This window comes from Podarcis gaigeae (assembly GCF_964106915.1).
Source record: "Podarcis gaigeae genome assembly, chromosome: 9".
Classification (NCBI taxonomy): Eukaryota; Metazoa; Chordata; class Lepidosauria; order Squamata; family Lacertidae; genus Podarcis; species Podarcis gaigeae.
In genome coordinates, this window is record NC_139685.1 from 4185068 (window position 1) to 4210185 (window position 25118).

Consider the following 25118-nt stretch of genomic DNA (forward strand, 5'->3'; position numbering starts at 1 on the left):
CCAAACCTATTAATATATATATATATATATATTGAATGTTAATTAGCCGAAGGCCTGGTTGAAAAGGAATATTTTCTCCTTGCTCCTTAAGGTGTATACAGCAACAGCCAAGGCAACATTTTTCCACCTTCGCCGCATCAAGCAGTTGGTCCCTTACCTTTCCCGCCCTGACCTGGCCACAGTGATCCATGCGACGGTCACCTCCAGGCTTGACTACTGTAATTCGCTCTGTGCGGGGCTGCCCTTGAAGCTGTCCCAGAAACTCCAGCGGGTGCAGAATGCTGCAGCGAGGCTCCTCACGGGGTCTCTGCCATGGGAGCATATTCACCCAGTGCTTTTCCAGCTGCACTGGCTCCCGGTGGAGTACAGGGTCAGATTTAAGGTGCTGCTTTTGACCTTTAAAGCCCTTCACGGCCTAGGACCCTCGTACCTATGGGACCGCCTCTCCTGGTATGCCCCACGGAGAGCCTCAAGGTCCATAAATAACAACACCCTAGTGGTCCCGGGCCCTAAGGAAGTTAGATTGGCTTCGACCAGAGCCAGGGCCTTTTCACCTCTGGCTCCGGCCTGGTGGAACGCTCTGCCTCATGAGACCAGGCCCCTGCAGGATCTGATTTCTTTCCGCAGGGCCTGTAAGACAGAGTTGTTCCGCCTGGCCTTTGGCTTGGAGCCAGTTTGATTCCCTCCCTCTCTCTCTCTTTTTTCCCCCTTTCTTTTCCTTCTCCTCCTGCGATGAGGCTACATTTTAATATTTTAATGTTCCATTATTTTAATGTATTTTATTTTTGTTTTTAAGTTGTAACCATTCATCTTGTTTTTATTATTGCTTGTAAGCCGCTCTGAGCCCGGCCTTGGCTGGGGAGGGCGGGGTATAAATAAAAAATTATTATTATTATTATTATTATTATTATTATTATTATTATTAGGCGGGTCTCCCTGGGGAGAGCGTTCCACAAGCAGGGAGCCACAACAGAAAAGGCCGTTCTCCTGCTGACGCCCTCCATACTTCTCAGTTCATCTGGGAAGAGGTGGTCTCTTGCCAAGTGGTGGGGATACATTCTTGGTCTCAAAAGACACGGCGCTGAGGAGGAATCAGGAGGTGGGTGCTGGCTACTGAAGTCTGTGGTTGCTGCAGCTTCTGAATAATGTTCAGCTATGGAGGCAGTAACCTAAAAGGCTTACCAAGGCATGAAAAATAGTGACCTCATCCTTTCTTTTTTGAAAGGAAGTGCTTATCTGCTGAAACTGGTAAAAAGTACTGTTCATCCCCAGTGCTGCCATCTCAGTATCAAGCTGTCAGGAGCTGGAGTCAAGCGCACCACCAGCCACCAAAATAAAACCCACAATGGTGTCAGTGCAATTAACTCCTTATTCAAGAAGCCAGCAGCTCTTCCCTGTAGGTCTTGCTCCAGCAAGGCAGTTGCAAGCATTGAAGGTGCTTCCCAAGCAGTCACAAACTGCGCCTGTGCCTAACCCCCCCCCCCCCGCTCATCCCGCTTCATTTCTCTGCACGTTCTAGGGAGGAAAGCTGGTTGCAGCAGGAGGAGGAGAAGGCTCCCTGGCTTCTTCAGCAGCTTGCCTGATCTCTGCCTTCTGGCCCCACTCCCCTCCAGCCTCTGCTCCTGCCTCAGTCTGAACTGCCCTCTGCCACAGCCTCCTGCTCACCAAACCTTGTTCCTGTAACAAGTTTAAAGACAAATTGCAGTAAAAGCGTGGAACTCCTTCTTTTTAATATTTGAGGATAGAAATGGCAGCACTTTATTTGCAAAGCAGGATTGTCCCTTGGTAGTCTTTGAATTAGAAGAGCTTTGATCTTCCCAAATGAGAGGCAATAGGTGGTAAGATGATAGACATGTGGAAAGGTAAAACCAATTACATGAGTTCATACATTTAGACTAATATTTTGGCTGCCGACTGAGAACTTTAAACCAACTTGGGAAGGTTGTTTGGGGAAAGTGTTGTTCCTTTCTTTGAGAAAAGAAAATCAGCTTTTCCTCACTAGTAGGGGGCTATACATGCCTTATGAATTTTTTCAGGTTTGGTCCTGGCTGTGAGCTGCACAGCCAGACATTTCTCCTTGCTTTTTGTTCCATAACTATGAATAGAACGTCAAAGGCATTTAATAGAATCCCTGTGTGTGCGTGCCTAAGCTCAAGAAAAGATTTATCCTATTTTGACCCTATTAAAAAGATTTTCTTTCAACCAGCAAGTCTTGACTACTTTTTGATTAATCACAGCTGATCCTCCCCAAATTTACATTTCATTAAAATGATTTATAGAAGTGTCATAATACAATTCCATAAAATAATAATTTCATTATCCCTGAGTGAAATGCCAAGCTCTGGAGCTTTTCAGGTGCCATTGTCATCTTAGTCAGACTCTTTGATACTTGGCAGCCATCCAAACGCTTCAACTGGGGCAACTCTCACATGCTTGGCAACTGCAAATTAGAAGTGAGAATCCTAAACAAGGAACGATTACAGAGAGATGGAGGAATTACTGTTATTAACAGTACAGATGCCTGCTTTTTAAATTGATTACGCACAGAGCAATCCAGCCCCACTTTGCAACTTGGACCGGTCGGAGGCTCATCTCCGTCACCCTCTGCCTGCAAAGTCAAGTCAGCCTTTCTCCATTGGCCTGGAGCTTCCCCAGCCAAGTAAAGGCCACAAAATGGGTTCCTACTCATCCTGGTTACTCTGACTGTGATTTTAGAGATTTTATTGAGTCGGTTTTATTGGGGGGGGGGTTATTTGCCATGCCCTCCTAAATGAAAGCGTACAGGGAAAGAAGGAGGTCAGTACACTACTGCACCCCAAAGTGTCTTAAGTGTTAGTGTCTCCCCATCTCTGAGGAAGAAAAAGATCAAGGACTGACGGTATTATACATCTTTAAGTTTCTTTAAGTTTCTGTTTCAGAAAAACAACACCATGCTCCCCAGTTAATCAATAGGGGAGCAATTCAAAGCCCCAGTTAGGAAGACTGGGTGGACTAGAGGGGAGGTCAACCGACATATCTGAAGCCTTGCAGCTCAAGCTGGCAAGGGAGGGAGATCTTCTTCTTTTTGGCAATCACTCGTGGCCAAGTAAGATTGTCTTCCATAAACACAGTTTTAACAATGAGCCCGTAGGTGACTGTGTAGGCGAATTCTGGATCCACGCTCCTTCCACAGTGGGGACATAGGTTTCTGGGCAGGAGCTGATTACGGTGAGGGTTTGCCAGGCGTGCCTTCCTCTTAGCACATTTCTCCCTTTCATCCTGAGTTTGATCATCTTCGAAGCCCATTACACCTTTAGTAAAGTTAGGAAGACTACGTGAACTAGAGAGGAGATCCACCAACATATACCACTGCCTGGGCATAGTCGGCCAATTGGTGTCAAAGAAAGACAGAACTTTCTTTATGTACGCTACAGCAGCAGCAAGAATACTCATCGCAAAGCATTGGAAGACACAAGACCTACCCACTCTGGAAGAATGGCAGATGCAAGTAATGGACTACATGGAAATGGCGGAAATGACTGGCAGAATCCGAGACCAGGGGGAAGAGTTGGTGGAAGAAGATTGGAGGAAATTTAAAATTTATTTACAGAAACACTGTAAAATTTTTGAACGTTGATGACATTGAAATGAACTGAAGGGGTTCTAGCAACAAGGCAAAAAAATAAGATTGGATGGATAACAGATAAATTAATTGGATATGAATTTGCTGAACAATTCTTTAAAAGGGATACAAAAAAGGGAGGCGTGAGGAAGTCAGGAAAATAGGTGAATCAAAGATGAGAACTTAAAAAGAGGGATTTTTGTTTATTTTTTGTGTACTTTTTGTGTTTTTCTTGTGTTTTTTCTTTTTTCTGTATGTTGTTATTCTTAAAACTTAATAAAATATTATATATATATATATATATATATATATATATATATATATATATATATAAATATCTGAAACCTTGCAGCTCCAGCTGGCAAGGGAGGGAGGTGGGGTGGTGGTTGTTATTCATACTTCATTTTGATAGTGCAGCAGAGGATCCCCAATAAGGCCCCTCTTTGGGAAAGCAGCCAGCTTTGTTCCATCTATCACTGCCTTGTTCCATCCCTCAACTCGTTGTCCGTACAGAATACCACTGCCAAGACCACATCAGAGTCCCCAGTGTGGTGCTTCCTTCTTATCCTACGCCTATCCAGCAGCACAAATCAGGATTTAGGATTGCTCTGCCTGGGTTTGAACCTACTCATACGGTTACTCCCAGTTTACTACAATACTGTGGAACCAGAGTTTGGAGGCAATTGGTTTGCTCAGGGTCATCTAATAAACCCTCCTACTACTTTTTTCCTGGCCTTTATTCTTGTGCCTTTAACAGGATCTTGATCTGCAGATGTCAGCACATGTTAATGATGTACGTCTTATACTGTCTGCAGTGGGAGAACAGCACACCTTCATAGGATCTGGTTGATAATCTTGGGTTTGGTGATCAAACTGGTTGATACTGCTTTGAAATTGAAGGACAGCCCAGTTCTTTACAGCTGTACAGTTCCACTGCTTTTATTCATGTGCAAATTTCCCCCTGTTTCAATATATTAGACTCCATTTAGATGACATTGAAATGGAGAATTCTCCACTGGATGCATTTAATTTCAATTACACTTACTCCATTGTCATCTTGTGGTTATTGTAATCTCAAAGAGTTTTTAAATTGGCATGTTTAACAGAGTGTAATTCCCTGTAGAAACTGTGAAATTAAAGAAAAAATAATTGAGTGTTTTTGGTTTTACTTTCAGGATCGCAGTTTTAAGACTTCTCTTAGACAGGCATATGCATCTATCACCTCCTGGCAAATAGAAGGGGAAGAAATGGAGGCAGTGAGAGATTTTACTTTCTTGGGCTCCATGATCACTACAGATGGTGACAGCAGCCACGAAATTAAAAGATGCCTGCTTCTTGGGAGAAAAGCAATGACAAACCTAGACAGCATCTTAAAAAGCAGAGACATCACCTTGCCAACAAAGGTCCATATAGTTAAAGCTATGGTTTTCCCAGTAGTGATGTATGGAAGTGAGAGCTGGACCATAAAGAAGGCTGATCGCTGAAGAATTGATGCTTTTGAATTGTGGTGCTGGAGGAGACTCTTGAGAGTCCCATGGACTGCAAGAAGAACAAACCTCTCCATTCTAAAGGAAATCAGCCCTGAGTGCTCACTGGAAGGACAGATCCTGAAGCTGAGGCTCCAATACTTTGGCCACCTCATGAGAAGAGAAGACTCCCTGGAAAAGACCCTGATGTTGGGAAAGATGGAGGGCACAAGGAGAAGGGGACGACAGAGGACGAGATGGTTGGACAGTGTTCTCGAAGCTACCAGCATGAGTTTGACCAAACTGCGGGAGGCAGTGGAAGACAGGAGTGCCTGGCGTGCTCTGGTCCATGGGGTTACGAAGAGTTGGAAACGACTAAACCACCAAACATCAACAACAACAATGCATTTATCTGCATAACTGTATGGCTCCCAAACTATCTGAAAGCTAAACTAGTGGTTTTTGAAAAGATTAGAAAGATAAAAGCAACCATGGCAGGAAGGAGGGAGGAGTTAGATATGACCTCTAGTGCTGGGAGATGGGAGTTAACTGTTGTCATTTAAGTTGAGCCACCCAAAGTGTTCTGTAATGATGTCTTGTATTTGAGGTGAGCATTACAAGCCCCTAAAACTTGTATTCCCAGGACAACTTTTGGCAACATCTCTAGTTAGTTATTGCAAGTATGTATGTATGTATGTAACTAACCAGCTTTTCTTTATAATTAAATAAGAAAATTACAAAAATGCAGCAAAGCAATAGATACAAAACGGCTTTGCATGCAGGCATATTAGATGCATTCTGAGCTTCCTGTGCGTGGAAGCTGCCCCATTGAGTGTCAGGGGTAGGGGGCTGTTCTTGTCTACACTGCATGCATAGGAGCCTGGGATCCCACACTTTTGCAGTCTCACATGGCACCATCAACTTTGCCACCTCCCAGAGAGGTAGTGTGGGAGGGTACCAGAGGGGCGTGGCCCCGAGTGCACAATTTTTGAGGGGGCATGAACCAGGCACCCTCATGCAGGTGACCCCAGTGTGGCCTGGCCCGGTGCTGCTTTCCATCTGCTAATGGCCACGACAGCCAGCTGGTCTCCCCCCTGTGTGGGCAGGCAAGTGGCTCAGCGCGGCCCCGCTTTGCTCCAATGGGTGTGGGGTTACTCTGGTGGTGTCGGCAGCAAGGGCTGGGCTGGTGCCCCCCCCCCCCCATGCCAGCAGCCAATGCTACACCACTGGCTCATCCCCACTTCATTCTGCAGCATGTGCCTTATATGTGCTCTCTGAGAAGGATGTTGTGGGCAATGACTCATTCTGCCTCTGAGGCTACGATCCTATTTTCATTCACTTGTGGATAAGCCCAACTGAACTCAAAAGAACTTACTTCTGAGTAAATTTATGTAGGATCATACTGTGTAAATAAGATTTACAACTTATACTATAATAGTAGCATTTCTCAGTAAATATGAGAGTTGTGTGGCCCAGAGGCTGAATCAGGCCCCTTGATATCACTCCACCCAATATTTACTGTGTTTTTATTTCTGTTGTTGTGAGGCTGCCTGAGAATACTGAAGGGCAGAAGAGAAATTGAATATATGGCCATCTTTTACAAACCAAAACCTTTCAGAACCGAAAGAATACTTGAATGCTAATGCCTCTCATTTGGGTCTTAATGTCATTACACTGCTGTGTCCCAACTACTGCAGGTGCTCTGAATCTACTATATCGTACCAGTTTTAATACGGAGTTTTAGGATATGAGGGCACCCATTTCTTGGTCAGATAGAATTCTGACCCTCAAGCATTGCCTGGAGTGAATGCTGGCCCCTGAGAGTGTATAAATAAGGTTGCCATCTGACTTTCAAGGAAGGAGTGCAACTTAGGTTTGCAACTAAGCCTTTCAGAGTAACATTATGAGCAATTTATCTTTCCAGCTCTTTGTTGTTGTTAGGTCTATGGACAAATTGCACAGTGTATCAAAAGCACACACCCCACTGGTAAAAACTGTTGAAAAAGTGGCATTTGAGAAAGGAAACAGATATCTCATTTTTTTAAAAAAAAAAGTTTGATTACTTCCATGGGACAAATCAAATTGGCACAGTGCATACACAGGTGGAGAGCATCTGTATTCACTCACACAAAAGGAGCCATTTTGGACATAAACAGTGCCATTTTTATGCTTCTTGCTTAAGATGTCTAAACAACAAAGAAATCCTGAATTGGACACTTTCTGATAAGAAATAAAACCAACTGAGCAATTTGAGTCATTTTTATGTTTCTCAGATGGATAGCTCTGGAAGAACATCCTTTGAGGCACACAAATGATCCCAGACAGCTCCCTCAAGGAACAATTATATATAAGCACCTGCTTGCTGTTATGATTATTCAGTCAAAAGCTGTTGCAAATGTTTCTCCAAGTTCTACAAAGCTTTGGTGCTTCCACCTCCCATAGTGACACAAGATTTTCAAGCCCAAAGCAAGGCTCCAGTACAAAGAACATAAGAATTCTTGTTCTGTGAAATCCTGCCTGTGCCTAGGCTAAGCCAGCAGTTCTTTCCACCCAGGTTAATGATTCTAAAATGCTGAAATAATTTAAATCAACAGCTACCAAACAGATACAGGCTAGCTGTGAGTGGAGATCACTGCAAACATCAAATAACCAATTGGCAGCTGTGCCAAGAAGTCTACTAGATTGGTGGTGTTTTCACTTAAAATTTATTATTATCATCAGTGCTATATTTCTTTTTAAAAAGGTGCCAGAACTTACCATGAACACCTCCCTTGTTCTCTTAGAATGGGAATGACACCCACCTGAGAGGTGCCAGAACTGAGTCCTGGAGAGTTCCCGCTGAAAAAAAGCTTTGATTATAATTATTATTATTTAATAATCTTGATTGGAAGCCATCTGGGGGAAATGCTGGTTTTGAAAATAAGCCCATGGGCAAACAGGTTCTGCTAAAATCTATATGAATGACATTTTCAAAGGCAAAAGCAAAATAGTTGGAACATAGTTGTGCAACACGTTGACCAAATCTAGACACCTAGGAGATCCATACAAGTGCTGCAGCAAGAGCGGTTCTTTGTATCCTCTGAATAGTTAATAGCTAACAAATGGAGATGTGTAATAATTCCAGTACGGTGGTACTTTGGGTTACAAACACCTTGGGTTACAAACACTTCAGGTTACAGACTCCGCTAACCTGGAAGTAGTACCTTGGGTTAAGAACTTTACTTCAGGATGAGAACAGAAATTGTCCAGCGGCGGCGGCGGGAGGCCCCATTAGCTAAAATGGTAGCTCAGGTTAAGAACGGACCTCCAGAACGAATTAAGTTCTTAACCAGAGGTACCACTGTATGTGGAGGTGCCAGAGCAGGCAGTGGGAAGAATTTGAGTTCCTACCAAATTTGCACTCTCTGAAACAATATATGAAACTGCAGATGCGCTTCAAAATGTGCACTTCATTAACTTTTGTGGTGCAGTACTCCAAACAAAAAATAAAGTGCATAAAACATTTATATTAGGATAAAGTGTGCACAATGTATACATTAATGAAAATAGCACACACAAATGAATTATATTATAGAAAGCCACATTATGAAGTCTGATCCCATCATGCTGCCATTGCATGCAAGAGGCCCATTGATTCAACCATTTATTCCAGCTTTGCCCAGAAGTAGTAAAATGTGGCATTTTCAAAAACCATTCCTCAAATGTTGAATAGTGAGGTGATGAGCCAGCAGGCACCACTCTTGGCACACAAAAATTACACATTGATACAAATGTTGAGGAAGATTCCAGATCCAACTGTTGTTTACGGATGTTTTCAGGCAACTCAAAGGCATTCTTTTAAAAAGAGAGCTGCATGAAACAGATCCATACAAACCCCTGCCATCATGTATTACAAATAGAAAACATTATGTCAGCAAACATTGGAGCAGAAAGATATATAAGATTGTTCTGAATCATTGCCTGCAGATATTTTCGGTGTGAAATATCATCCTTAAGGGAGGTGGGGATGTTCTCCCAACAGGTGCACACACACAAACACCCTTTTCCAAGAGCTGTTGTCCACCTAATCAGCAAGTGCTTCGCCGCTACTGTGTTCTGGAATTAACTGGATCTTTCTTTTTGGAAATCAAATCCCAGCCAATCAGAGATCACTTTAGCCCTATTCAGATGTCACACTTGGGGAACCAGGCCCACCCAAAGTTCCATGAAGGACCTACATACCGTTTGTCACAAGGGAAGGACTATAGAGAATATGGTTATGTCAAAATGCCACATCAGATGTGGCTACATGGCACCAAAAAGACAGTTCAGAATGAGGGTAATGCTCTCTACCCTCACTCTGAATGAGGGGACACTTTTATCCACTTTTGCAGCACCCCCATGACAAAAAACCTCAATAAGAAGCGTTCTTCTATCCTATTCAGAGTTGTATTTGTATAAAAACAACTTCATGGGTAAAACTAACCCACAAAGTTGTTTTTAAACAACTTGTAAAGTTGTTTTCAAATGAAGTACACCTCTAATAAAGGACCCCTGGCAGTTAAGTCCAGTTGCAGACGACTCTGGGGTTGCGGCGCTCATCTCGCTTTACTGGCCGAGGGGAGCCGACGTTTGTCCGCAGGCCATTTTTCTGGGTCATGTGGCCAGCATGACTGAGCCACTTCTGGCGAAACCAGAGCAGCGCACGGAAACACCGTTTAATACCTCTAATAGGATATAACTAATTTTAATTTTAATGTTGAAAGCATTTACACAGTCAATTTGAGTGCTGAAAACACAACACTAGCCCTTGAATCTGTGCTCATGGAAGGGTTGGAACTCCATAAAGCCGTCCCTTCTCCTGGCTTCACTACCACAAAAGCCCCTGTTGAATGTACAGGCTTTTTGGAAGCTACCACCAATGGTATTCCTCCCAAGCACAGGGGTGTTTGGGAGCAAAGCAGGGCCAAACAAGGAACTGGCACAGTGAAAAAAATATTAAAGGAAGAAAATGTCCCCTGTCTTTTGCCTTGGCTGGCAGGGCTTTGGCTATGGCAGCAGCTCTCCTGGGCTTAGCTGGCTCTTCTAGCCAATTAATTGATTACATATTGAACACAGAGTACAAGTTGATGGGAGCCAGCCAAATGGGTTCTTTGATTTCAAGTCTCTCAACTGAAACTTCAAACTGTTAGGGCCAAGCTAGAGGCAGCCTTGCCCAAATTCAGGCCTGAAAATGAGGCAAGCAAAAGGTTGTATTCTTTTGCAGTGACCCCCCCCCAAAAAAATGTTCAGGGGTACTCTCATTTTCCTACTCATATTGAAATACTGCTGCTCAATGAGGCCAAACTTATATTCACAAAATGTTTAGGGGTATGCGTACCCCTGCATCCCCCCCCCAAGCACTGTTCTTTTGACTGGAAGGGAAGCAGACAGGGGGAGAAGACCAGTTTCCTAGTATTATTTATCCTATCAAAACCCTTCACACTGCAGAGACAGGTGGTGCTCATGCATATTTGAAGAGGACCAAGTTCCCAATTTCTGGGGCAGCTCCCTAGGCTAGACTGGCCTCAGACATTGCTGGTTCAAGCCCCATAGTCCCTGAGAAGAATATGCAGTACTTCCTGGCTGCTGTTGGAAGGTTCCCACCAGGAGGTGTCCTGCAGCATTTGGCACCAGTTAAAGCTTTCAAGTCATCTTCAAGGGGAGCCCCATAGAGAGTTTGCTGGAGTGATCAAGCCTAGAAGTTGCAGATACATGGGATGGTTTAAATGATACAGAAGAGGAAAAAGTTCTTAGTTAGGATTGCCTTAACCCCTTTTTCTATCAACCACAACTATTTATTTGTGCTGTTTCCCCAGATATCAGATTTTATTTTACAACAGCCATGACTTCCAGAGAAATTTTCCATCTGTATCAAGGTTTGCTGGTTTATTTTCTGGTTTCTTTTGTGGCCTTTTATAGACAAGTTTGTGTCCTCCTGACTGTGTCAGGGTTAACTAATCAGGGTATAGTAGTACATAATCAGTACAATCTTCAGTAATACTGTCAGAAGGTTATTTTGTCTCTGTTGTGATTTTTGATAGACAGGACCAGTGTGTTTGTTTTTGTGCAAAGTGAGTGCCAGAAGCCTTGATGCTCAGTTGCCAAATTCAAAGGATGTTTGCTTGAGATAAGCTAATGATTTGGGACTTTGTTTCCACCAGGTCTAGCTTTTCTTTTGTTCTTTGCTGAGCTTGTAATGAATGCCTTCTGAATTTGTGATTATGTGTTGACATTGCAGGGAGGTTATTTCTGCCCTCATCTGTTTCCCCAGTGTGGTTTTTTAAGTGAGCTAAATTCACTAAATTCACTTCCCCTAATAGTAGAATTCTAGGTGCTCTTGACAGTCACAGCCTTCATTTGACCTTTAATATCATTGCACACCACCCCAGTCTCCAAGATCCCAGGGGTCCAGGGTTTGGAAATGAGGCATGGTGGAGACTGTGGTGACCTTATGGTATATGGTTCATTGACACATATATACAACTTGAGCCTATGATGGAAGAGCTTACACCATCGAGACCCCAAGATGGGCTTCTCCCATCACACAGCAGCCTAGGATTCATAAAGACACCAGCCATGGCTCTGCTTCTCTCTGGCTTGCTGCATTTACCGACTGCAGCTATTCTCCTCCAGCCCACACCACCCCCAACTACGATCCTAAAACACTACTCCAAAACTCTACCTGAAAACTCTCCTTTGTCTTCCAAACTAACTCTGGCTTGAGGAAGGGGCCCCTCCCATTTTCTGTCTGGCACAGAGCCCCCTCCCTCTGACTTTCCTGATATCCCATTCCTTCCCTTTGTCTTTGGTTAAAGGCTGATCTCCCAGGCAATTTCCTGAACCCGAGAAGCTGGTTTGGCTTGTATTTTGACACTTTGCTAAATCCAGTGTCTGGTAGCCAATTTTAACACTCCAAGCATAGATTGAATCTGGCACCCTCAACTCATAGCTATATTCTCTTCAAAATAATTATCTAGATCATCTGATAACTTGTGTGTAAAAACTAAATGTTGATGGTGGAGGGGCACTAGTTTCCATAAAAATATGGAGGTCCTCCACGGCTTGTATAAAGTGTACAAAGAACAGCTGCATGGTCAGTGATGATGCATGATGTGCTAAATTTTGTTTTGCTGGCAGATGAGATCCTCTGAAAATATATGGGCCATAGACTAAAAAGTGGCACATACAAATACGTTTACATTTTTGATTACAGTACAGAGTTGTTAAACATCTCTTACAGTTGCTGCTTCCCCTGGATGTGTCAGTGACTTTAGTGTTGCATGTGTCCATTTGGGTTTTATAATGCTACAATAATTGTAATTTTGAAAATGCCCACTGTGGTGATATCTCTTTAAGAGGCTTCTTATGTTTTAGCAGGAAGACCTCAGGGAGGATGGAGCCTTAGCCAGAAGCAGTGCAACCAGGAGTGCTGTGTGATGCAGCCAGCACAGAACAGGATCATCATACAGAAACTGGTAAAAACAAAACAAAAAACCCTACCTTCTGACTGTAAAATAAATGAAATATAAAATAAGTAAATCTGACATCTGTACTGAAAATCATATTGAAGAAACCTGACCAATCTTTACTGGTGAATCTGAAAGAACATTACAACCACCTAGTTTAAAGTCTCTACAGCTTGTTTTAATAGACAGTAGTATAATGTTTTAACATATAAAATGTTTGTTTGGGGAAAAATGTAGGCACATTGTTGTGTAAACCTGTGGCCTTCCAGATGTTGTTGGATTCCAACTGCCATTGGTTTCAGCTGGCATGGACAATGGTCAGGGATGATAGGATTAAAAGTCAATTAAAAGATGATAGTTTAAAAGTCAAGAAGTCTGCCATTTACCCATTCTAGAAAGAAAGATAGGAAGGAAGGAAGGGAGGGAGGAAGGGAGGGAGGGAGGAAGGAAGGAGGAAGGAAGGAAGGAAGGAAGGAAGGAAGGAAGGAAGAATGAATGCTGGTTTGCACGTGTTTCTTGGAAACATAAAATATAAGAAAGATTGTAATGAATGGACTACTTTTTCCTCTTCCCTTTTGCATTTGATAAAGTCACTGGGCGGCACAATTTTTTTGAACCACCTGCAGCAGTTTTCAACCTAAACCATTAGCATCGTTCAATGAGTGTCTTAATACTGTTTGAGGAAATTGGATAAACAACTCAAGTAGGTAGAATTATTATTTTTTTGGCAGCAGGTAATTCCTGGCACATGGCATAACCTTGATTGACATATCTGAAGTAGCTTGACTGTGTGTGATTGATAAGGGATTAAGCTAATATTGAGTTGCACGAATGGAGAAGGGAGGGTGGGTTTTGCTTCTTTGTGGATCCTGCAGCCTTGGAAATGTTTGACATGTTTGCGAATGCTGCTGGTGGAGCAATGAGCAGGCGAGTATTGCAATTATGGAACTTTTGCTTTCTGAAGAAGAGCTGCTAGGGGGGAAGCAGTGGATTCTGCTGATGCTGCTTTCCTGGGCTTTGTGGCTTCATGTGGAATGCATTCTTTTCTCTGCTGTTCTCACCTCTGTTTGCTTTAGGGTGTTTTGTTTTGTTTTTGCATAAAGAAATACTCTACAACAGATATTTTGTTTCCTAGGAGAGCTTACAAATCATTCAGCCAATGGCACACCTACATTTTGGGGGCCCTGAAGCTTGAACTCTTATGGGGGTCTCCTTTGCAACCAGGAATGAGGACTGGGCATCTTCTTCAGCGGGGTTGTTCCATGACAGATCACCACATTTAAAAATAAAATAAAATAACTACATCTCAGATTTTGATCAAAATTGTTGTGCCAGATGATCTTGTGTGTCACTGGTGTGAGTAAAGATTTCCTATGCCTTATAGTTTTCAAGTTATGTAGGGGATTAAATTAGGGAAATGTTATATACATGCATGAAAAAAGTCATTTCTGGGGCCCCTCTGGGATTAGGGGCTTCATTAGTTTCATAGTAGATCCACCCCTGTATTCAGCAGAGCCAACAGCCTTAGATATGCTTTGCCACAGTGACCTTAATTAAAATTATGCATGTTGGCTATATGAGGCTGAGTATCCCACATGGATGCTGGTGGCGCTGAGGTCTAAACCACTGAGCCTTGGACTTGCCGATCAGAAGGTCGGCGGTTCAAATCCCTGTGATGGGGTGAGCTCCCGTTGCTTCTGCCAACCTAGCAGTTCGAAAGCACAACAAAGTGCAAGTAGATAAATAGGTACCGCTCCGGCGGGAAGGTTAACAGCGTTTCCATGCGCTGCTCTGGTTCACCAGAAACAGCTTAGTCTTGCTGGCCCCATGAACCGGAAGCTGTCTGTGGACAAACACCAGCTCCCTCGGCAGCGTCACAACCCCAGAGTCGTCCGTGACTGGACTCAACGGTCAGGGGTCCCTTTACCTATCCCTCACTAATTTGTTGATTCTATTATGCCAATGAAGTATCAATAGGACATGCATGCAGATAGCTGTGCGCTCAGCTGGGGGGGGGGATCCTCACCCAGAAAATGTGTAAAAGCTCTGCAATTAGGCAACTGTAGATTCTGAGCACAGTAGTTCATGTAATTGGGACAGGACTGCCATTTTCCCTCCTCCCAAATGCTGTTCTGCTCTGGAATGGAGCATTCTGGGAAATCCAATATAGTGACCACCAGCACAATGGAGTTTCGAGGACTCTAGTGAATTTCAGTATCACCCTCAAAAAAAGCAGCCTCAGTTCTGTGCCCTCTTTTGCCCACAACTAAACTTTGAAAGTTCATTCCCACTCTAGATATCAATACAAAAATCCCATTTAGGTGCTAGCATTGAAAGCAATGCAGATAAATTTAATGACTTTTAAATCACAGCTGCCTCTCTAAATCATTGGGAATTAGAAGTCCTTAGCTTTGACTGCATCATTCCTCCTGCATCTTTCAACAGGCAACCCCAAATTCACACGGTTATTATCCTCCTCCGGTGTGATATTGCGAGCCTTCAGTCACCTGCCCCTCTGACATCAGTCTGCTAACGCAGCTGGTGGGCTGTTATAGCACAGATCTCTAGCAACCCCTCTCTTCCCATCAAAATACACAGAGGACTGGATCCCAACCACCCAGCTTGCCTGAAGAAGGAATAGACAATTTCAGCCAAACATTGTGGTGCTGTTGAATGGTGTTAAATTGTGCTCTTCTCCAGTGAGGATTCTTACAAACTGAGGAGTGCGTGGTTTTGGATGGGGAGGATAGCAGTTCCAATTCTTGGCCCAAAAGAATTTAAAATCTGGCAATTAATCTTCCTCCCCACTTTTTTTTTGGGGGGGGGGCAGTTTCAGACCCAGTTCCAGCAGTCTCAGGGACCACAAGATCTCTTGAGCAGATGAGAAGGACTCAGGTTATCATCAGAACATCTGCTGGCATTCCTAGGGACTGGGTTGCAACAATCTTCAGCAATCTGCATGGCATGACAACAAGAATGCAATATAAATGTCTTAACATAAAATCAAGTCAGGTATTTCACTCAATTTCCTTCCCATTATTTTGCCAGAAATTCTGCTTGTAGCAATTCCATTTCTGAAAACCTTAACATCTTATCTATAAATACAAATACCTACTTTTCATTCCCTGATGAAATATTTATGAGGAGCAGAATTCTCCCTATCTGGAGAAAATATATAATTTAATTCAGCATTTTCCCCTAGCTTTGCAATACGAGTGTAATTGGCAAATTGAGAAGTAAACAAGTCTCACAATGTTAGCCTGGATAAAAATGTTCAAGTGTTAATACAAAGCAAAGACCAGCAATGAAACTAATATGGAATATTTTTTTAAAAAAAACTGTTTCACCTTTGGGTTGGAGTGACCAAAGGGGGTGAATTTGTGCTCATCCCAGAATTGCTCCCACCATTCCTTTCACTGCCTTCCTTATAAATGTGGAGTTCATAATAGAGACCCCCGGATAGTGCAAACAAAAACCCTCATTGGAAGAGATGTTTGACAGTAGAACAGTCTCCCTTGGGAGCTTATAGACTTTCTTTCATTGGAGGTTTTTAAGCAGAGATTGGATGGCCATCTGTTATGGATGTTTGAGCTGAGATTCCTTCATTGCAGGGGTTTGGACTAGATGACCCTTGGGTCCCTTCCAGCTCTATGATTCCATGCCAAATATCTTCTTTGAAAGCTTTCTTTTTGCTACCTGCCAGAAATAAAAGTAACCAGTGAAACTGAAGTAGTACTGGAGAAATATGGTATAACACAAGGCAGTCATTTGACTGCTTTATTCCAAGCCATATAAAATTTCTAGGCACTTCTAACAGACAACCCCACATGGACTGCCTTACAACAATCCAATCTAAATGCTGCTGGAGCACAAATGACTATTCCAGAAAAGGGTATTGCTAAAGCTGATGAAAGCATTCCTGGGACTCAGCTACACCTGTCAATTATATCATTATACAGTGGTACCTTGGAACTTGAACAGCTCCGTTCTTGAACGTTTCAGCTTCTGAACGCTGAAAACCCAGAAGTGCTCTGGTTTTCGGATGTTCGTTGGAACACAAATGTCTAACGCTGCTTTCGCTGCCCAAAAACCTAGCTGTCAGCCAATTGGAAGCCGCGCCTCAGATCTCGAACGTTGGGTCTTCCAGAACGGATTATGTTTGAGTTCTGAGGTACCACTGTAACTGTGTTATAAAGATGTGATACCAGATGGCAATGCACAACAGTGATCCGTCACCAATGGGAATTTGCATTGAGAGCTTTTATAGTGTTTTTTCTATAGTGTTTTTTTAAATCAGTGTAGATCCAGCCATGGCCACCCCTGAACATCCAGGTTTAGATCCATAAGCAATCCAATTCTTAAGGAGGAGTGCAACGCCATCCCAAACTTGCCAGATACCCAGTCCTGGAACAGAGCAACCTCCAACAAGACCACTGTCTGGAATAGCTTCAGCTGGTTTGCCCATATTAATTCCATCTCAATCTTAAACACTGGTTCTGAACTCTCCCTCCCTGGGAGAAGATGTGAATGTGAGATTGGGTGCAAGAGACTTATCTGCAGATTGGCTTGTGCTGTGTGGTTCTAGCATTCCCAGGAATATTTCACTTCCATGGGGATGTTTTTTATGGGACCCTCAATCGGCTACTATAACCAATTCTTAATTGTTGGATTTTATTTTTCATCACTCCTAGCAAAATGAATCATGGTACATAGCTATTGGTGTTTAGCCAATAAAATGGAGCTATAAAAATGAAGGGGTTTCTTCTTCAGCTGCACACAAGCCACAAAGAAGCAATTTCAGTATATATAGCAAGTGGAGTTGTTCCTTCTTTTTTGGCACTGAATTTTTAGAGATCCAGGTAAAAAAGTATATCAGAGAAATATTAAACTTTGTCTCCAGGAATGCACAAATGCAGTTAAAAGCCCTAATAAATCACAATGTTATCTGCTACCCAGGAAGGTGTTTTCACTTTCTTTGCAAGACTCTAATTCACTATAACAACAGCCAACAGCTTCCATTTAACTAGAATAGTGTAAAATTGTTGCACTGTGCCATAGCTGCCAATGAAGCATAGCAGAAGTTTGTGGGTGTGTTAATGTACACTTTTCTATTTTTCCGTTTAAAAAAAGATTTTGACAATCAGTTATTCCAACATTCAGAGCAGATTCCAGAGCAGAAAAGACAGCACATAATTACTTATGGAAGGGTTCTTCTGAGTCTGATTTGCATTTAAAAATATATTTAAGAGCTTATTTAGAAATAGCTTCACAATGTGAACCAGGAAATGACATATGATCTCTCTACTCTTTTTTTTATTTAAGTTTTCTTCCTCCAGCCTTCCTTCCCAGTTAATAGAGTTTTATTTCTTCCCTCCTTTTCACCCCATCTTCCACCTTGGCACAAGCCAATGCAGGGGAGTTTGGATAAAGCTATTCTATTACTATTCTAATAGAAATATTGCTTGAATAAAACGGAAGAGCTAACAGAAGAGAAAGCTGTTGCTATCAAAGGGTTAAAGGGTAGCAGAAACGCTCTAATCACTGAGCAGCTGGAGGTCATTAGGCTTCCAGGAACATGAGTTTGTATAAATAGTCTCCTGTGTGTTTGTTCTTCCCTTTCTCTCCTTTTTTGGGCGTGTTTGCTGAGATGTGTGGTTCTTCGCCAGGGTTGTTTTTGTTTTTGTAAATAAACCTTATCTTTGAGTTACAAACCGCATGCTCCAAGACTCCTCTTTGAAAAGATACTGCCTCTCCTGCCCTTCTTCAACTGCTGTGCGAAATACTCTGCTGTAGTGGGACTTGTGACGATGGAAGCGCACTGGGCATTTACATTAAACTAATTAAAGTTTAATGGGACAGGTTATGGTTGTTTGTACGTCAAGAAGGAGCTAAGGAGTGCAGTTCAGAGTGATTTATGCAAGGACTGGAGCGAAGTCAGAAGCGGTTGCCGACAACGAAAGCTTTCAAAGCAGCTTGAGTCCTGCAATGTGCCTAGAAAAGTTTTAAACAGGCACTGAGCAGTTTGTACTCGCTGGAAGACGTCTTATTCTTCAAGGAGCCACCTCAGCAGCTGGGAGACGGTCTACAGGTGTGTGAGTATCGTTCCTAAGCCCCAGGGAGGATGGCAGAGTCCCAGGAAAGTTTTTCTGTCCCGTTTACGCGACTCAATGGGAAAAATTGGCAAGATTGGAAGGCTAGAGTGAGGGTTTGGTTGCAAGCAAAAGAGTTGTGGAGTTGTACTGAAGCACCGCCTTTACAGGCAGCTGCAGATGCGTCTGCAGAAGACAAAGCAACAGCAGCAGCTTCACAGAAACGTGACAGGAAAGCCCAAGGTCTACTAGTTTTGGCAGTGGGACCAGAGCAAATGCCTTACGTTTCTGAGTTAAAGAACACGCATGAGGTCTGGACGGTTCTGCAGCGGATAAATTCCAGAAACACTGCGGGGGCCAAGATCCATGCTACAAGATGTTTGTTTGATTTACGTCTCCAACCGGGAGCGTGTGTGAAAGAACATATTGCCAAAATGGTGTCTGCCTTTAATCAACTAAGACAGCTGGGCATTCCTTTCTCTATGGAGCAGCAGTCATACATATTGTTGTCTTCTCTTGATAAAAGCTATGAGACTCTAGCTCTAACTTTGGAAGCTATGCCTTCAACTGAATTAACCCTTGAATACATTTCATCTCGGCTTGCAGATGAACAGGATAAAAGGCAAAGAGAAAGAGGTTTGTCTTTAAAGGGGAGTTATGCTGTGCCTAAGAGTGTTGATGCTGAGTTTGAGCACACAGTAAATGCTTTTGCAGCTAGACACTGTTTTCGCTGTGGTTCCCCTTCCCATTTAATTAGGAATTGCACACGTGAACCTGGTCAAGACAGCACCAAGGCCGTTACCCCTAGTTACCAGACAAGGAGTTCCAGGGGACGTCGAAGAAGAGGAGGAGGTCGTGGCTACTCCCACAGCACACAGCACATGGCTTCAGTAATGGCGTTGATGCAAGGGCGTGGCCAAGGCAGCAATCTATGCTGGTTGATCGACAGTGGTGCATCTCACCACCTGGTGGCGCCATCTAGTGTCCGTTTGCAGAATTGCAGACATTTGCAAACCCTTAAAGTTGTGACAATGGCAGATTCAACTAAACGTTCCTTAGAGACCGTAGGCACAGTGTTCTTGAAATGTTTGCAAACAGAAATTGATGCCTACGTGCTAAAGGGATTGAAGGGGTGTATTTTGTCTGTGTCAGAACTTGATAGAAATGGGTTTAAAACTGTGTTTGAAAATGGGGTTTGCATTATTTCAAAGAATAACGTATCTCTTTTGCAGGTGGAATGCAGAGATGGGTTATATTATTTTGAGACAAGTCCAGATGAAGTTGAACAGGTTCATGCTGGTTGTGTGAACTCACCTACCCATAATTCTTGTGTCCATTTATGGCACCGCCGTCTGGGACATATTAATTTTCAGTATGTTAAAAGGCAACCTGAATTATCAGAAGGGTGCAAAATGAACAAATGTACTAAGTATTTGGATTGTACTGCATGCAAAAGGGCGAAGGTTCATAGATGCAGCTATCCCAGTTCAGATAGGAAATCTGACAAAGTATTCCAACTTGTGCATATGGACCTATGTGGCCCAATGCCTGTTGCTAGCATGGGAGGTTCGAGGTATGCACTGTGTCTCTCGGATGACAAAACAAAGGTTACATGGTTTTTTCCTCTCAAAACAAAAGCAGATACTGCAGAAACAGTTAAAAATTGGGTTCATGCAGTGGAACTTGAATTCGGTACTAGAGTACTTGCTTTTCAGACAGACAGAGGGTCAGAATTTACCGGGTCTGTGTTGCAGAATTTCTTTAAGAAAAAGGGAATTAAGCATCGTCTGTCTACACCTTATTCCCCCCAAGAAGGAGGCGTGGCCGAACGTAAAAACAGGGTTCTGCAAGAGTTGGCAAACTCTATGTTGTTTGATGCTAAACTCCCTCAAAGTTACTGGGCGGAAGCCTGGCAGGCGGCTACTCATATTCTGAACCGAGTATATAATTCGGTAATTGCCACTACCCCATATTTTGCTTTATATGGGAAGAAGCCCAAAATTAATTACTTTCGGGTGTTTGGATGTCCAGCCTATGTACTTCTCCCAAAAGCGTTAAGGAAAAAGGGAGGTCCAAGGGCTAGGAAACTCATCTTTTGTGGGTACGAACCACACGCCAAATCTTGGAGGTTCGTGAACCCAAATGGGGATACTACAAGAGTGGTCCTCAGTAGGAGCGCTGAATTTTGTGAGCAATCTGGATGGACTCACTTACATGCTAACCCTGACATTTTGAGAGATGATTTAGGCATTTATGCTGAGAATGAAAGTCCAGAGAGTAGTGAGCCAGAAGAGGATGGTGCACATGGTTCAGATGCAGATTCTGACCAGGCACAAGGTCCTTCTCCTAAGGTAGAAAAGCCAAAATCTAGGGGTGTTCCTGTTGGTTTCTGCTTCCTTCACTGAGCAGCGAAGTGCTTGTCACAAGACAATGTTTACATTCCGCAGTCAAGTGCTGTTGGGTTTTCTCACGGGAAAGGAGACTGGATGTGACGTACACTGGTTTCCTGTTTTTCACTGTTCTTTGCAGTTCAGTGTGTTTTTCTCTCCGTGCTTTAGAGGAGAGAGGATGCCTTTCTCTGCTCCGGCAGAGGGAAAATGTTTTTCTGTAAATTACCAGCTTTGAAGTGTAAATAAAGTAATATAGAGCATGTTGGCACGTACTTTTCATCATTCCGCTGTGCACTGGACATTGCTTATCTCCAACATTTGGTTCCGGGCCCAGAAAAACGCAGTGTTTTGAGAATGGACTCCAGAAGTCGGGCTCCTGGCAAAGGAACAAAGGAGCAAAGAATTGGAGTGCCGGCAAAGGATCGGAATGCAGAGGGCCGGATCGGACGATATCTCTGCGCGTCAAGATGATTTGATGAGGTATGTGCTACAGCTCCGGGCAGCCTGCCAGCTTCTAATTAATGGCTTTATGGCTGGACTTTGAACTTTTATAGCCGGTTTTGCCGTGGCACAGGCAAAAGGCTAGAAGGATAAATTTTTCCTATGCTGGGGGAAATCGAAAGTAAAGCAGCTGCAGCAGTGTCGCAGCATGAATTTAAGACAGCAGAGAGAACTTTCACTTTTGAACTTGCCTTTGGAATGCGGTTTGAAGCAGCTGCAGATAAGCAAAGCAGTTAAGCAGAAAGGCACAGGTTCACAAAGCAGAGGCTGTTTTTGAATTTGCTTTTGGATTGAAGCAGCTGTACACAGACACAGCTTGTATGAAGCAGCCTGATTTAAAGCAGCAGAGATGACGCAGAAGGCTAATGCCAAAGTCATGATGGCTAGCTGCAGAAGGCTGGATGAGGCAAGTGGGGAATTTGATGCCAATCAGCCAAATGCTCAACTCACAGTAGCCAGTGATACTGCCATGATTCTGAATGGAGCAGACCGCCAGGGTGATAGCTGCATGGGCAAGGGGGAGTCTTCACAGACGTCATCCCATAGTGCAGTGGAACCACCAGATGGCGCCAAAGCTTTGAAGGCAGTGAAATGCTACACGTGTGGACGTCTAGGCCATATGAAGAGGGAATGCAGATATCCCAGGGCCAAGACAGAGCAGCGCAGCGAAAGCTCATCGCGTGGAAAAGGCCGAGGCAAAGGCAAAGGTCCGGTGTCCAGGACAACGCAGCACAAGGCAATGGTCTCACGCTTCACTCCAAAGGTTGCAGAGGTCCAGAAGACATCTAGATCTTTCTTCGTTGTTGATTCAGCGGCGACCCACCACATGTGCAACGATAAGCGACTGTTCGTGTCTTTTACACCGCAGGAAGGTGCGATTCACCAGGCGGATGACCACACAATCCCCAGTAAAGGCTACGGAACTGTTGTTCTTCACAGTTTGGACTTATCGATACAGGATGTGCTTTATGTGCCAGATGCCAAGCATAATCTGCTCAGCGTTGGACAGCTGAATGAGCGGAAAATTGACGTTTCCTTTAAGAACAAAAGGTGCATCATCACAAAGAAAAATGATTATGTATTGCATGCTGAATATGTTGATCGTTTGTATGTTTTGTATTTTGATGATGTTGTGCAGGATGACACTTGTTGCATTGCAGGTTCTAACAAAAGTTTGCATGCAGAATGTATTCACGATTTTCATCGAAAATTTGGTCATTTGCATTTTGAGGCAGTATCTAAAATGCCTGCCTTGGTTGAAGGTATGACTATTAAACCCTGCAGGTACCACATGAAGTGCAAGGCATGCGCAGCAAACAAGGTAAAAATGGCTGCGAAAGGTAAGGTGTCTAGTAGGCAAGCTACAGAACCATACCAGGTTGTTCATGCTGATTTGGTTGGACCACTAGCGCCCTCTTTGGGTGGAAACAGGTACTTCATGGTTCTCATTGATGCATTTTCCAGGTATATTTATGTGTACAATCTCAAGCAGAAATCAGAGGCTTTTCCAAGGTTCAAGGAATTCTGTGCTTGGTTGGGAAATGTGCATGGTAAGAAGGTAAAGACTCTTTTCAGTGATCGCGGGGGAGAATTCACTTCTCAGCAGTTTGAAGCTTTTCTGACTGAGAAAGGAATTCAACACGATTTGTCTAGTCCTCGTTCGCCATGGCAGAATGGACTTGCGGAACGAGCAAATCAGACATTGCTTCAAGGGTTAAAAACCTTGCTGCATGATGCCAATCTTCCAGAGAGTTATTGGGCCGAAGCTCTCTCATGTTTCACTTACAGTTATAATCGCAGGTTATCTTCAGCGATTGGTTGTACCCCCTATGAGAAGATGTTTGGCAAGAAGCCATACATCAAACACATGAAAATTTTTGGTTCTGACATGTGGGTTCACTCACCACAAAACTCCAAGTTAGACAAGCGTGGATTGCATGGTATCTTTCTAGGTTATCAGAAAGGGTCTTACAGAATAATGATGACTGACTCTAAGACAATTAAGCTCACAAGAAGTGTTGAGTACAATGCCAAGTGGGGGGAGAATGTGGGAATTTTCCAATGTTATCCTGATGACAGTGATGAAACTGAGGATAGTCAAAAGCAACCGCAACAACCCACACCCACTGATGAAGGTTCTGATTCTGAGTCTGAAACTGAATCGGGTGATTCAGAGGATTTCAAGAGTGCGAAAGCCTCTATGCGACCCTCTGAAAGCTCTGATCAAGAATTGGAGGAACCATTGTTCACAATAGGTCACTTTTCTCCTAAGAAGGAAGAGGAGAGTGTTGAAGACTTAAGGCTAATTCGCAGGTCACAGAGAGCGACAAAAGGCAGACCTCCAAAGAGATTTGCTGATGAGTTTGCTAAGATAGCAGTAACAGCTGTTAAAAGCTCCAAGAAGGTGTTTGAACCTTCAAGTTTCCAAGAAATCCAGGATTTGGATTCAAAGGAAGCTGAGCCATGGTTAAATGCCATGAAGGCTGAGCTTGATTCATTGGAAAGGAACAAAACATGGGACCTTGTTCCAGTAGTTCCAGGAATGAAACTGCTTGGAAGCAAATGGGTCTTCAAAGCGAAGACTGATCAAAATGGCAAGATAGTCAGACACAAAGCCAGATTGGTAGCCAGAGGTTTTGCACAGGTACCAGGTGAAGACTATCATGAGACCTACTCACCCACCGTGAGGTATGAGAGCATTAGGCTTATGCTCAAGCTAGCTGCAGAAGAGAATCTACACATTAGTCACCATGATGTGAATACAGCTTTTCTGTACGGATCTCTAGATGAATCACTTTATATGCTTCCACCTGATGGCGTACAGGTAAAACAGGGATTTGTTTGTGCTCTGAAGAGGTCCCTTTATGGTCTCAAACAAAGTGCACGGTGTTGGCACACAAAACTCACTGAAGTATTGTTTTCTCTAGGTTTTAAGCAAGGGAAAGCTGATCCATGTGTATTTGTCAAAGAGGAGGGGCAAAAGAAACTGTATTGTTTGTTTTATGTTGATGATCTTTTATTCTTTTGGAAGGATATCACAATGTACAATAATGCCCTAGCTCAATTGAAAGAGCACTTTGACATGAAAGATCTTGGTGAGGTAAACAACTACCTATCTCTGGAAATAGAGAGAGATCAAGATGGTAACATTCTAGTACACCAGTCACGGAAAATTGCTGATGTGTTAAGCAAACTAAACCTGATGGATGCTAACCCTGTAGACACACCGATGACAACAGGTTATCAGGTAGATGACACTGGAGAAGCATTTTCTGATACTACACTGTACAGAAGTGTGCTAGGCAAGCTAAACTTCATTGCCAGATGTTCAAGACCAGACATTGCTGTTAGCTGTAATTTGCTAAGCAGACAAGTCAACAATCCTACTGTTAAGGATTGGAAAGCTCTGAAACGCATAGCGCGGTATTTGAAAGGCACTATGCATTACAGACTGAGATTTAACAATCAGAAGTCTGGTGGTCTTGAGATATTTGCAGATGCAAGTTTTGGAAGTGACACTACAGACAGGAAAAGTACGTCTGGAGTTTGCTATAAGTACAATCAGGGTCTATTTGATTGGTCAT

The 25118-nt window shown here is 43.2% G+C and overlaps 2 long non-coding RNA genes across 2 annotated transcripts in view; one reads left to right on the forward strand and one right to left on the reverse strand.

Moving 5' to 3' along the window:
• LOC310825234 overlaps positions 1 to 16171 on the forward strand; it is a 213222-nt gene extending 197051 nt beyond the window's left edge. The window contains exon 3 of the long non-coding RNA XR_014555183.1: positions 16101 to 16171. This is a non-coding gene — a long non-coding RNA (uncharacterized lncRNA). The remainder of the gene's footprint in view (positions 1 to 16100) is intronic.
• LOC310825230 overlaps positions 1 to 25118 on the reverse strand; it is a 315724-nt gene that overhangs the window by 128865 nt on the left and 161741 nt on the right. The gene's annotated exons all lie outside the window — the stretch shown is intronic.